Here is a 14,430-nt window from a genome sequence, read left to right as displayed (position 1 = left end):
TGGCCTAGAAACCTGCTCGCACAGTGCCCTCTTGTGGCTGAAAGGCTAACTGTCAGCCAGGAGCTGACCCCCACTGCCCAGCAGAGAAGGCTGAGGGACTGTGGAGGGGAAAACCTGGCCCTCTTCTTCATCACTATGTGGGGGACGTTCTGTGTTTTCTTGGATGCCAGCTCTAGTGGGCTGTGTGTCCTCACCGCTGAGCCGCAGCCTTCTCCAATTAGGTTTCAAAACCACTTACCTATACGGACCCTCAGTGGGCCATTGTTATACTCTTTGGCCCATTTTGTTCCCTGGGGAGTGATCTGCCCAAGGCCACCTGGCTGGACACAACCAAGTTACATCTTGGGCTTCAAAACCCAAGTGCAGCTCCCACTGACTCTCTTACATGTTTCCCTTTAATTAGTTATTTTTTAAATATTAAATGTAACGTAAACATCTGGTTTTTCAAACATCGGAAATAAAGCAAAGACATAAACTTAAAAGTTTAAAGGATAAAACAGAATATCTTAACCACCTTAGGGAAAGAAAATATTTCTTAGACAAGACACAGAAAGCAGAAACTACAATGCAAAAACACTGATAAATCAGACCTTATCAAAAATTTTAAACTTTGCCGATAAGAAAATAAATAGACAAGTCAAAGACTGGAGGAAGTATTCACAAAACATACCAACTAAGGGACTTCATGCCAGAATGTTTAAGAATTCCTACTTTGTTATATACCTGAAAGTTGCTAAGATAGTGGATGTTAAATGTTCTCACCACAAGAAAGAAACGGTAACTACGTGGCGAGATGCAGGTGTTAGCTAGTCCTATGGTGGCAATCATTTTGCAATATATCAGGGTATCAAATCAACGCATTGTTCACCTTAAACTTACACCGTGTTATATGCCAATTACATCTCAATAAAGCTGGAGGAAAAAAATTTTTCACAACTCAGTAATAAAAAGCCCAATTCAAAAATGGACAAAAGACTTGAGCAAACACTTCCACAGAGGAATATATGCAAAGGGCCAACACGCACATGAAAACTGCATGCTCATTAAAAATTTCAAATAGGCCCATCTATTTGGCTGGTGAGAAAGTAAATGATGCAATGCGTTAGAAAAAAAAATGTGGTCGTTTCTCGTAAGTGTAAACATATGCCTTACTGGGTGCCTGGGTGGCTCAGAAAAGGAAGTGAGCTATCAACGCACATTACAGCACAGAAGAATCTCAGATACATGTTCCTGAACAAATACAGCCAACATAAAGGAACATATAGTGTATGATTCCATTTATATGAAAACTGATCTATAGTGAAAGAAATCAGGCTAGTACTTGCCCTGAGATTTGAGGGTGGGTTGAGGGGACAGAGATGAAATAGAAAGGGCACAAAAGAACTTTAGGGGGTATTGGAAATGTTTTAAATACCATAAAGGGTGGGCTACAGGCAAGTATGAATTTGCCAAAACATATAGAATTGTAAACCTTAAGAATGGTACATTTCATTGTATGTAAAGTAGCCATCGATACAAATATTATAGATGAAGCTGCTATGAATACTTGTGTGCAGATTTTTGGGTGGACTTACATTAATGTCTCTGAGAAATGCCCAGAAATGTGATTGCCGAATAACCCAGTAAATGCAATTCTTTGCTCAATGGACATTTATTTAGGGTGTTTGGGGGCTTTTGCTATTGGAAATAATACTCCAATGAATATTCTTGTAAGGCTTGTTACCCTGCAGTCAGGCAATAGACTCCTAAAATATAGTGCATGGATCAAAGGTCATGTGGAGTTGTAATTGAGAGGAATTTTGCCAAATTGCCCCCAAAATGACATTTGCATCATCTAAAAAAGAAAAGAAAAGAACCAGTTTCCTAATCCTCTCACTAACACAGTAAATTTTCACAATCTGATCACTGTCAATCTGATGGGTAAAGCATAATCTTCCTATGATGACAAACGGTTTTAAACATATGGTGCTTTTTATATATTTAAAAGCCCTTTGTATTGGTTTTTCTGTGAATTGCCAGCTCAGATCCTTCCTTTTAGTGGAGCTTAGTGAGTCAGCCATGTTTTCCTCATCAATCCTTCCCCACTCCTGGAAGGGAATACCACATTTGTCTGCCCATTTATCTGCTGATGGACATTAGGATTGTTTCTACTTCGAGGCTGTTATAAATAAAACTGCTACGAATATACGATGAAAGATTTTGCATGTACATACATTTTCAAATTATTGGGTATATACTAGGAGTAGAATTGCTTGGTCATAACTTTTGATAGTTTGACTCTGATGTACCTAGGTGTGGATCTCTTTGGGTTTATCTTAGATGGAGTACAAGGGGTGTTGATTAACATTTTTCATCAAATTTGAAAACCTAATGGCAATTATTTCTTCAAATATTTGCTCTGCCATTTTTTAAATCTGTCTCTCTTCTCCTTCTAGGACTCCCATTATGCATATGTTGGTATGTTTGACGATGTACCACAGGTCTCTGATGTATATCTCAATTGACCTATCTTCAAGTGACTAACCTTCGCTAAATTCTCTCCTCTTCATGCTTAAATCTGTCTTGAGGCCATTTAGTGAATTTTTCATTTCTAATTGTACTTTGCAACTCCAGAATTTCTATTTGGCTCTTTTCTGTAATTTCTATAGAAAAGTTTATTATATTCTCTGTTTGGTGAGATATCACCATACTTTCTTTTAGTTCTTTAGACACGGTTTCTTTTAGTTCTTTAATTAGTTTTTTTTTTTTTTTTTTTTCAACGTTTTTTATTTATTTTTGGGACAGAGAGAGACAGAGCATGAACGGGGGAGGGGCAGAGAGAGAGGGAGACACAGAATCGGAAACAGGCTCCAGGCTCCGAGCCATCAGCCCAGAGCCTGACGCGGGGCTCGAACTCACGGACCGCGAGATCGTGACCTGGCTGAAGTCGGACGCTTAACCGACTGCGCCAACCAGGCGCCCCTCTTTTAGTTCTTTAAAGATGTTTATAACAGTTGGTCAAAAAGTCTTTGACAATAATTCCAATGTCAGAGCTTCCCCAGTGGTAGTTTCTAAAGACTACTTTTTTTTTTTTCTGTGAATAGACCATTAGTTTCTGGGTTTGTTTGTTTGTTTCTTTTTTATCTCTCATAATTTTTTCTTGAATATTGGACATTTTTAATTATATAATGTGGCCAGTCTGGAAATCAAAAGTCTTCCAGGGTTCTTCTTGTTGTTCTGCTGGTGTCTTCTGTTGGTTTGTTTGTTTGTTTCGTGATTTTGCTGGACTAATTATCTAAATTCTATATTCTTTCTCACACGTGGCTACTGATGTCTCTCACTGGTTAATTTAATGGTCACCTAATGACTGGACAGAGATTTCCTCTAGTACCTGAACCACTAAGACTCCCTACTTTTGCTATGAAACTGTGTGTGTGTGTGTGTGTGTGTGTGTGTGTGTGTGTGTGTGTTGAGGTATGTCTTCAACACACCAGTAAGCAACTTCCAACTCTCAGTCTTTATTTCCTGCCTTCTCAGAGCCTCAAGGTCAATAATAGGTTAAGCCTTACACAGGATTTTCTTGGGTATATGTACAAACCAGCACACACATGTGGCCTTCTAGAATTCCAGGAACATGCCAGAGCTTTTCCAAGTCCCTATGGACATTTCATTCTCCAGTTTTGCCTTTTTAGTGCTTTGATCAGCCCCTTGTTAGCCCCAACTGGTATTGCTACCCCAAGCTGCTGATTGTTTTTGACAAATGCCCTCAGGATAGGGCTGTTTGCATAGAGTAAGCACTGATCCATGTCAAATAAAGATAATCCCTGAGAAGGGAGCTTTTCCAGGGAGCTGTCAGATCAAATAGTGACAATTCTCTGAGAATGGGGTTTTTTGGAAAGCTCCAAACCCATTCTGTCCTCTCCAGTGGCTGCCAGGCTGCTGGCTCTCCTTACCACGGCTGTGAGAATTTTGGTTTTCAAATGCACCATGGCCCTTGAAAGGAGGATGGGAGTAAGGCAAGTTAAAACACCACAAAACTTGCTATTCTTACCACAATTCATCCATTTTTCTTCAATAATACCCAGATTGTTGAAAGCCTTTGGTTAATTTCCAGAGCTCTGAAACAGTTGACTTGGACAACTTTCACTAGTGTTCTCATTGCTTTTATGAAGATGTATATTTTCAGAGGTCATTATTCTGCCACTCTGGAAGTGCTTTTCTTGGTCTGAGATTTTGTGTGATTGTTCTTTTGGAGTTTTGTGGGGGGTTTTACCTGGTTTTTGAAGGGATGGTTTTTCACTGGAATTTTTTTTCTTTGAAGTCAAGCATTCATTTCTTAGCATCTGTTTCAGTGTTGACGACTCTATATCAATTTTCCTTTCAGCCAATAAATTCAAGTCTTCTTTTATTTCAGGAAAGTTGCTTTGAATTTTAACCCTAAAAGTTTTTTTATATTCCATAGTTCAGGTTTCCCTAACCAAGAAGCAGAATGTCCTCCTCTGTTTGAATGGTCTCTGTCTTCTACTGAAGGATGCCTGTGTACCGCTTGCAATTCAAAAGAAGGCATCTTTGTGGAGACTTCTCTGTACCCAAGACAAAATTTAGAGACCTATCTGTGTTTCCAAACCAATGATAATTATAATAGTAATCATTAACATAAGGTAAGCACCTTATACTTCAAAATCTGATGCCATTTAATGACAACTCTCTTGTGAGATAGGTATTCATTTTACATTTGAAGATACAGCGAGTGGCTCAGAGCACTTAGATAACTAGCCCACTGCCCTCCCCTTGCCCATGAAGTGCCAGAAGCAGGATTTGTACTAAGGAACATCCAACTCCAAAGTCCATGTGCTTCGACAAGATGGCTTAGTGATACTTACATCTGCCTCGACCAGGGCACCACCGATTGATCTGGGAACACTTGCTTGCTAATCATCCCTAAGATGAGAGACACTGGGAACAAGGTGAGGGCCAGGTCTGTTCATCTTATTTAACAGGGCCCCTCTCAGAGCTTAGAATGGCTCAGTGCAAAGATAGCAAATGATGTGACATACAATGCCATTTCTCACCCTCTGGCAGGCATGGAGGGCTTTGCTAATTGAACATGGCATTCTTCCCCTCTGTGCTCAGTTAGGTCAGAATCTTCTAGACCCAGTTTTTAGAGCAGCCACTACCGATCTATTGGAGCTGACATGCAAGTTGAAAGTTATTTGCTGTCACTTATCTAAATAGTTCATTAAATGAAGAAGCTGAATGAACACTGAGGGAGGGGGAAATGTAGTGGAACAAGTGAAGTTCTCATAAAATGAGGAGGTTGAGACCATGGGATCAATGTAGTCCATCAGAAATTTCTGGGGGAAAAAAATCCTCAATAGTCCTAGAATCTGGGAACTGAGTATGAATCTCAGAAAAATCCAGAAACTTCTGGTTATGGCCTGTGGCCCAGTCATGTAACCCTTATCTATTGGCACTTTTATATGAGTGCAACCAATTAAACCTATTTGGGGTCTGCTTTCTGTGTTGTTAAAACCCTCACGTCTGATTTTCTAATGGTCTCTGCTTCAACATTTGTTGCCAATAACTAATGCACACAGCCTCAAACAAATGACTCTCTGGTGAGTGGGCTTTGAAAATACCCAGGACCTCCAAGACTACGTGGGATCGAGGTAATGAAATACCTTTAACCACCAAAAGCCTGGGATTGTCCTGAGAGGCCCAGGCCCAGGGAACAAGAAGAGCCTGTCCCCTCAAGCTTTGGTTCCAATACTCGCAGCTGCTGTGAAGATGAGAAAAGCAGCCAAGGCCCCTGATGGGAGGGTCAGAGGTTGGCCCTGCAGACCTCAGGGAGCCTTCAACCATGAAAGACGAACGGCCGGGGGCTGTGGAAGACAGTGAGGGATGAGAAATGATGCAGCCCTTAGCCCTAATTGGATTCCGGGTTTCCGTAGAATGTGCTATCACTGCTTACAAATGTGACCCAGCCACCGAATTGAGTTATCAACGAAGCAGATTCCTGAGTCACGGATCATCCTGTCCTCTGCAACATGATTAAAGACTGAACACTGCTCAGGAAGATTGCAGCTGTGGGCTTGGAGGAATGTCTTTTTCTACTAAAGCATGAGAAAAAAAAAAGAGGCCAACAAATATAATCTTAGACCTGGCTATGTTCCTCACTAATCCCCAAAGCTTGTATGTGTGTGTGCACGTGTGTGTGTATGCACACATGTGCACAGGTACACAGGTGCAGGCAGGATCGTATAATTGGGGGAGAGGAAATGAAAGTTGATTCCCTCTACACCTTCCCCCCAGCAGGTGTATAAATAGCGTCCTTTGAGTATAAGTAAGTGGGAAGGAGCCCATCTCCACACCTCAGCATTCATGCCGTCAATGAGCAAACTTGAGTAGAGTGCCAACCACGTGCAAGGTTCTGAGCTCTGACATCACGTCCCAAACCAGGTGATGAAAGAGAGGGAAGCAATCACTCATGGAGGGCTTACCATGTGCCAGGCATATGCTAGTTTCACATTACGTTGTTAGTACACTGTGTCTGTGCCACACACACCCCTCGCTCCCACATTCCGTGAAATTACATCATTAGTGACGCATTCCTTGGGGTCCCTATAAGTTCACTGGGAGGGAAGATAACCATGGCAGTGGGAAGAGTACTAGGGGACTCCTGGGGAGACTACTCCAGGTCAGCTGTGTGACCTTAGGCAAATCACTCACCCCCTCTGTACCTGTTTTCTCCATCCTAGAATTCTCCAACTTCTCCTTTACAATCTGACTTCTCCTCAGTCACATGTTGCAAAGGGTGGGCCTCACTCCTGAGCCCACTGGAGCAGAGCCAGGAAAAGTCAAGGGTAATGGGAAAGGGGACAGGACACTGGACTCCGAGTTATTCCTTTGAAGGTTGAGCCTGACGGCCTGCATGAAGCCCTTCACCGTCTCCACACCCTAGTGCCATAGTTTCTGTCCTGGCTCAGACCCTGTCCCAGTGGGTAGACATACTGAGGAGGGCAAAGCGAGAGGGAAAGCCCACTAGCCCTGCTATGACCAGCAGGTGGCCGTGGGTGAGTAACTTCACTTCTCTGAGCCTCAGCTTCCTCCTTCCCACTCCTCAGCAGAGACCACTCCTCCTTTCCTTTTCTGAACTCTAACCTAACCCTACCACCATTATTCTCTCTCCATCTCTTGGCTTTTCTCTCCAGGAAGTACTACATTTTGCACTTGCCTGATTATTAGGGGAGGGGATGTCTGTCTCCCCCTGGAATGTGAGCCTCATCAGAGAGATACTTTGTCATTCGTGTTTAATGTCCCATGCCCACCACAAGGAAGCTCAACGTGTGTTTCCAACACCAGCAATAATATAACAGCAATAAGAGCTGAAATAGTTTCGCCCTCTCCCATCCTGACCCCATACCTGGACTTCACTGTCAGAAGAGAAATAATTCCTGGCTTGGACCCACCCTTGCTGGGAAGGGCACCAGGCCATGGCCATCCTGTGACCCTAGATTCTGGCCTGTGGCTCTTGCACCAGCCTGGCCTTTCTCCTGGACTGAGTAATGGCAGCCTAGGTATGTTCCCAGAGACAGCCCCATCTTCTCGGGCATGGCCCTCCTCCCAAACCCTGACTTGGCCGGCCCAGAGCAAACACAAGCAGAAGCTTTCAGGCCCACCTGAGCTGCCCACCTGGGTTTCATGAAGCACCTGCTGATGGTGCCTACTCTTTTCAAGCCCCACAGTGGGATGCTGGGTACGTTTCAACTGGCCTTTCTTTTCCCTTCGCCCGAGAAATATCTCAGTCTCCTTCACTCCCATCAGCATGGAGAGCATTTGTCAGGCCAACCTGGAAGCTTCAGGCCTTAGCAATTCAGGAGTTGCAACAGGGGAGATAAAGAAGCCAGGGATATCTCTACTCCAAGAAAAGGGGTGTGACCCTCATTCTCTATAAATCCAGCACCTTATCCCCTCTCTCCCCTTCCATTTGCCAATAAGACAAAGGCAGTTCCAGGGGTGCCTGGGTGGCTCAGTCAGTTAGGCGTCCAACTTCAACTCCGGTCCTGATCTCACAGTTTGTGAGTTCAAGCCCTGCATCAGGCTCTGTGCTGACACCTCGGAGCCTGGACCTGCTTTGGATTCTGTGTCTCCCTCTCTCTCCGCCTCTCTCTCACTCACACTCTGTCTGTCTCTCTCAAAAATAAACGTTAAAAAATTAAAAACAAAAAAAAAGACAAAGGCATTTCCAGTGCAAGTACCCCCATTCCTTCTGCACGGTGGGTTTCCTCATGGTCTCGGCGTAAGGACAGTACACAGAAATACCCCTTTTAAGTACACTCAACCACCCATATTTGAGAAAAAGAGTAAATAAGGGGCAGCGACCAACAAATCAGAACCTCATGGCCATTCTTGTCCTAGAGATTTTAGAGGTAGAAGGACTTTAGAGCATTTGAGGCTCAGAGTGGGCAATAAGTTGACTGAAGTCACACAGCCAGGAGGCAATAGAGCCAGGATTTCACCTGCTCGTCCCCCAGATGTCTTTCCTGCTGTGCCCTGCTCACCAGCCAGTTGCTGCAGGTTCCGTGGGATCAGTCCTGCTGAAGGTGCGTTACGCAACCTGATCGTGGTGGCACAAAGCTCTGCCTCTGGTGCGGTGAGCGTCCCGGCCGAGGCTTCCGTCAGCGGACCGGGCCCTCACCACCCTCCCGAGAACACTGTGCAGGGCTGCTTCATTCATTGTGAGCTGAGAATGAGAGCCTTCGGGGCTCTTCCTGGGCTCGTAAAAATGTTTCAGGCATGGGGAACTATCGGGACCTCTGAAATACTCAAATAAAACTGCAAAAAATGTCTCATTAATGAAAGGTCTTACGATATACAGCATTATGTCACCTGGTGAACGTGTTTTGGAGTAGTTCAATACTGGGTCCCCTGGCTGGCACAGTTGGAAGAACATACAACTCTCAGCCTCAGGGCGGTGAGTTCAAGCCCCATGTTGGGCATGGAGCCTACTGAAAAATATATGTGTACTATATATATAGTAGTTATATATAACTTATATCATTATATATACACTGCATTTAATGATGTTGGATGTGGTGGTTTGTTGGGGGGGCCTCCCACAGACAGTGTGTAGTGGCCAGTGACTTTCTTAAAATGGCCCTAACCCACTCCTTTGCTCTCAGGTCAGCCACCAGTCCGCTGTCCCCTCCAAGGGGGACACTCCTCCTTTTCTGAGACATTCCTTGATACCAAAAGTGGCTAAGTCAGCCCCGTTTCAGGAGCCAGGGAAAGAGGCCGGTGGTGGCCCCACAGAGACAAGCCGCACCCTCCCAGCCCCCCGCTTTGGACCACCGTGCAGGCACACAGATAGCAAGGGCCCTTTACTGAGCTGCTCTGTGTCAGGCCCTGAACCAGACTCCCCACACTCGCTCATCTTCCAGCACCACTGTGTGCCGCCCAGGAGGACGCGCGGGCTCAGTGTGATCACACACTCACGTGGGCCACGCTTGGAGCGAGTGAGCAGCGCTTAGCTCTTGATTCACCAGCTTTGCCCAGAGCCCAAGTCCAGGCTCTTCCTACAGTATGTCTTTAAAAGGGCCCTTGGGGTTTTCCATTCCTTTGTTCCTTCATCTCCTGTTTTTCTGAAGACATCACTGAAATCGAAGCTTGTAGATTTAAAATGGAATAATAATAATAACAAAAATAAGGCAGAAGCGAAAGGAGAGGGGGGACATTAATAAGTGACAGAGTGCAACACGGTTCTGGAAGACAGAAGGTTCACGAAGTGTGGAGAGAAAGAATTGGGGGGCAGGGTCTGCAGTGCCAAATATATTGTTAAGGATCCCAGGAGAGGCAGGAGAAGCTCTTTTCACTCAACAGGCCTGACAGTGGCTTCGAACAGACAGGGTTTTAACACTTCACTCAAAGTGGTAAAATCCAGTTTGGGTATGACTTTGATAAGACATACAAGTTACTGTGATGTCCGAAGCAACCACTATGAAATCCGTACAAAGAGATACACTCTTAAGCATGATAAATAAATCAAGATGAAATCCTAAACAGTGTTCAAGTAACCCACAAGAAGACCCAAAAAAAGAGCAACAGAAGAACAAGAGTCACACTAAACAAACATAAAGCAAATAATAAAATGGCAGATTTAAGCCCTAACGTATCAATAATTGCCCTACTATCAATGGTCTAACTGCACCGAGCAGAACAGAGCCTGGCAGGGTGGATTTAAACAACAATTCTATCGTGCTTACAAAAAGTCTCACTTCAACTTCCGTGACAGAGATAGACTGCAAATAAAATGATGGGAAAAAATACACAATGCACACATGAACCTTAAAAATTAGTTGCAGCTATATTAATATCTTTATCAATATTAATAAAGAAATTACCAGAAACAAAGAGGAGCATTACAAAATGATAAAAGGATTCATTCATTCAGGGGGAAGACATAATGACCCTATATGTATACACACCAAACAACAAATCCTTCAAAAAAAATGAAGGAAAAACTGATGAAGCTCGAAGGAAAAGCACACAAATCCAAAATTGTATTTGGGGACTTCAACATCTGTCTCAGAAACCCATAGAACTGCTACCCAGAAAATCAGCAAGGATGCAGAAGATCAGAACTCCACAACCAACCAAAAGAATTTAATTGCCCTTCTAGAACAATCCATCCAACAATAGAAAAATATAATTTTTTCATGTGTCCCTGGACTGTTTGCCAAGATAGACCATATCCTGGGCCATATAAAACAAACCTCAACAAATTTCAAGGAATTAAAATCTTAGAGCGTATTCTCTTAACTGCAATGGACTCACACAAGAAATCAAAAACAAAGACAACAGGAAAATCTTTAAACACTTGGTGATTGGACGACACACTTCTAAATAATCCATAAGTGAAAGAGGAAGCCTCTAAAGAAATTTTTTAAATATACAGAACTGAAAGAAAATTAAAATACAGTATATCAAAATATCAAAAAACATAGATTACAACATGTCTTAAACAGTAAAGAGAGGGAAATGTATAGCACTAAACTTTATTACAAATGAAGAAAGTTTTCAAATCAACATAAGTCCCCACCTCATGAACATCGAAGAGAAAAATAAAGCCACAGTAAGCAGAAAGAAGGAAATAAAAATGATACAGGAGATGTCAGTACAGATCCTTCAGCCCTTTAAAGACATAAAAGAATGATATAAACAACTTATGACATTCATAGATTTGAAACTTAGAACAAATAGACCAATTCCTCAAAAATCAGAAACTTCAAAAACCAAGCCAACTTGTTAAGAAACAATCTGACTAACCCTATAACAACTAAAGACATTTTATTAATAATTAAAAAGCTCCAGTAAAATAAATCTCCAGGCCGAGACAGTTTCCTTTGAGTGTTCTATCAAACATTTAAGGAAGAATTAACACCAATTTTACACAAGCTTTTCCAAGAAAGAGAAGAAGAGATAACACTTCCTAACTTGTCTTGTGAGGCCTGTATTACCCAGATACAAACCAAAGACAGAAAAAGAAACAACACATGAATATCTCTTGTGAACTTACACCCAAAAGTCCTCCACAAAGTGTCGGCAAATCCAACCGAGCCATGTGAAAAAGAATTAGACACCACAGCCAGGTAGGATTTATTCTAGATATGCCAAGCAAGTTCAGCATTTGAAAATCCATCGAGGATATCGACAACATTAGCAGGCTTAAGAAGAAAAACCCTATGACCCTACAAATTGATGCAGAAACAGCATTTGGCAAAATCCAACACCCGTTCATAATAAAAGCTCTCAGGAAGTTAGGAATAGAAGGGGTACTACCTCGAATTGACCAAGATCATCTACAAAAAAAGCTACAACTAACATCATATTTAATGGCCCAATGGAATATTTTCCTCTAAGACTGGGAACAAAACAAAGATGTCCACTCTCAGCACTGTATTCAAGGCAGAACTAGAAATGTTATGACTGCAACAACTCGGGAAAGAAAAGAAATACACATTGGTAAGAGGAAATAAAACTGTTTCTATTGCAGATGACATGATTGTCTATGTAGAAAATACCAAAGAACCTAAGAAACAAATAAAAACAAACAAACAAAGAACTTCCCAGAACTAATTTAAAAATTTGGCAAGGTTATAGGATACAGGATCAACAAAAAACCAATCTCAAAATTCAACAATAAAAAAACAACTCAATTAAAAGTGACCAAAGATTTGGACAGAAGAGAAGGCATACGGATGGCAAATCAGTACACGAGAAGATACTCAATGTCATTGGTCATTAGGGAAAAGCAAGTTAAAACCATGCGGTTTTCATGTCTAAAATTTAAAAATCTGACATTATGGGGCACTTGAGGGGCTCAGTCGTTAAGCATCTAACTCTTGATTTCAGCTCAGGTTATGATCTCTCGGTTTGTGGGACTGAGCCCCGCGATGGGCTCTTTACTGCCAGTACGGTGCCTGCTTGGGATTTTCTCTCTCTCTCTCTACTCTGCCCCTCCCCCTCCTCTCAAAATAAATAAATAAACATTTAAAAAAGTAAAACTCTGACGTGGTTGCTGGTAAGCATGTAGGGCAACTGGGGCTCTCCTACGTTTAACACAGGAGTTTAACAACTAACGTAGGAATGCAAAATGGTACGGTCATTCTGGAAAATGGTTTGTCAGTTTCTTATAGAATTCAACATATACTTCCATATACCCAGAAATTCCCTTCCTCGGTATTCACCATAGAGAAATAAAATTTTCTTTCATTCAAACCCTGTATACAGATGATTAGAGAAGACCATTATGCATGATCCATAATTGCCTAAAGCTGGAAACCCTCCCGCCCAGTGTCCTTCAGCAGAGAAGTGGATAAGCTGAACCACATCTACACATGCAATTCTACCCCGTTAAAAAGGAACAAAAATTGATACATGTTATGACATGGATGAATTTCAAAGGCATTATGAAAGAAGCCAGTCTCAAAAAGTTACATACTGTATACTTTCATTTATATGACAGTCTAAAAAGGGCAAAACTGGGGTGCCTGGATGGCTCTGTCAGTTGAGCAACTGACTCTTGATTTCAGCTCAGGTCATGATCTCACAGTTCACGAACTCCAGCCCCATGTCAGGATCTGCATTGACAGCACAGAGCCTGGTTAAGATTCTCTCTCTCCCTCTCTCTCTGTCTTCCCCTGCACTCCCCCCCACACTCAAAAAAAAATTTTTTAAATAAAAATAAAGGGGCACCTGGGTAGCTCGGTTAAGCATCCGACTTCGGCTCAGGTGATGATCTCACAGGCTTGTGAGTTCAAGCCCCGCATCGGGCTCTGTGCTGACGGCTCAGAGCCTGGAGCCTGCTTTGGATCACGTGTCTCCCTCTCTCTCTGCCCCTCTCCCATTCATGCTCTGTCTCTCTCTCCTTCAAAAGTAAGTAAACATTAAAAAAAATTTTTTAATAAAAATAAAAAAGACAAAACTATAGGGACAGGAAGTAGATCAAGAGTTTCACAGGGGAGGTTCTGCAGACAAAAAGGCAGCACAAGGGAGCTCTGGGTAATCAAAGTGTTCGACATCCTGATGGTGGTGCTTTAAATCTCATAGAACTATAACCATCCCAAAAGTGAATTTGACTGTAACTAAAACAAACTTAAATAAATAAATAAATAAATAAATGGTTAATCATGTGCCTTCTGATGCCACGCGATGCAAAATCCATGGCAACATCTATGAAGGAAAAGAAAGTTAAATAGACACCTATCACATGATTTTATCATTTTGTTCCTAGGTATTTTCCCAAGAGAGATGAAACTACATGTCAACATAACTGGAACAATTCAACATTTATCAAGAGCATTCACCTTATTCAGAGCGTTCTCAATTTTAAAATTGTGTTATATCCATACGCTGGAACACTACTGAGCCATAAAAAAAAAAAATACGTGCAACAACATGGAATGAATCTCAAAATAATCATGCTTACTTAAAAGACAAAAAGACCAGAAAAACAGGCATGCATATGGTATGATTCCATTTATAAATGTCTTTGAACTTCTAAAAAAAAAATCCCTGACGATAGGGATGGGAAAGGGGGGAGAAATGGATTACAGATGGGCACAAGGACACTTTGGGGGACAATGTTCATTTTCGTGATTGTGGCAATGGTTTTATGGGTGTATGCTAACATTCATCAGATTAAATATGTGCCATTTATTGTATATCAATTTTATACCCCCATGAGCTGTTTAAATTTAAAAACAAAAGAAAGGTAAATGTGTACCGAATGGGAGCTGAGCTATGAAATTTCATTTAAAATATGAAGTCTGGTAGGTAGAATAATGGCACCAAGTTGGTGTCAGAGAACCAGAGATTTAGGGTTGATATTGGAAAATTGGAGAATTGATTGGTGTTGGAAAATACACCATACATTGGATGTCAGAAGCAGTG

Source organism: Panthera leo, chromosome D2 (genome assembly GCF_018350215.1).
Source record: "Panthera leo isolate Ple1 chromosome D2, P.leo_Ple1_pat1.1, whole genome shotgun sequence".
NCBI lineage: Eukaryota > Metazoa > Chordata > Mammalia > Carnivora > Felidae > Panthera > Panthera leo.
Note: the sequence above shows the minus strand (reverse complement) of the source record.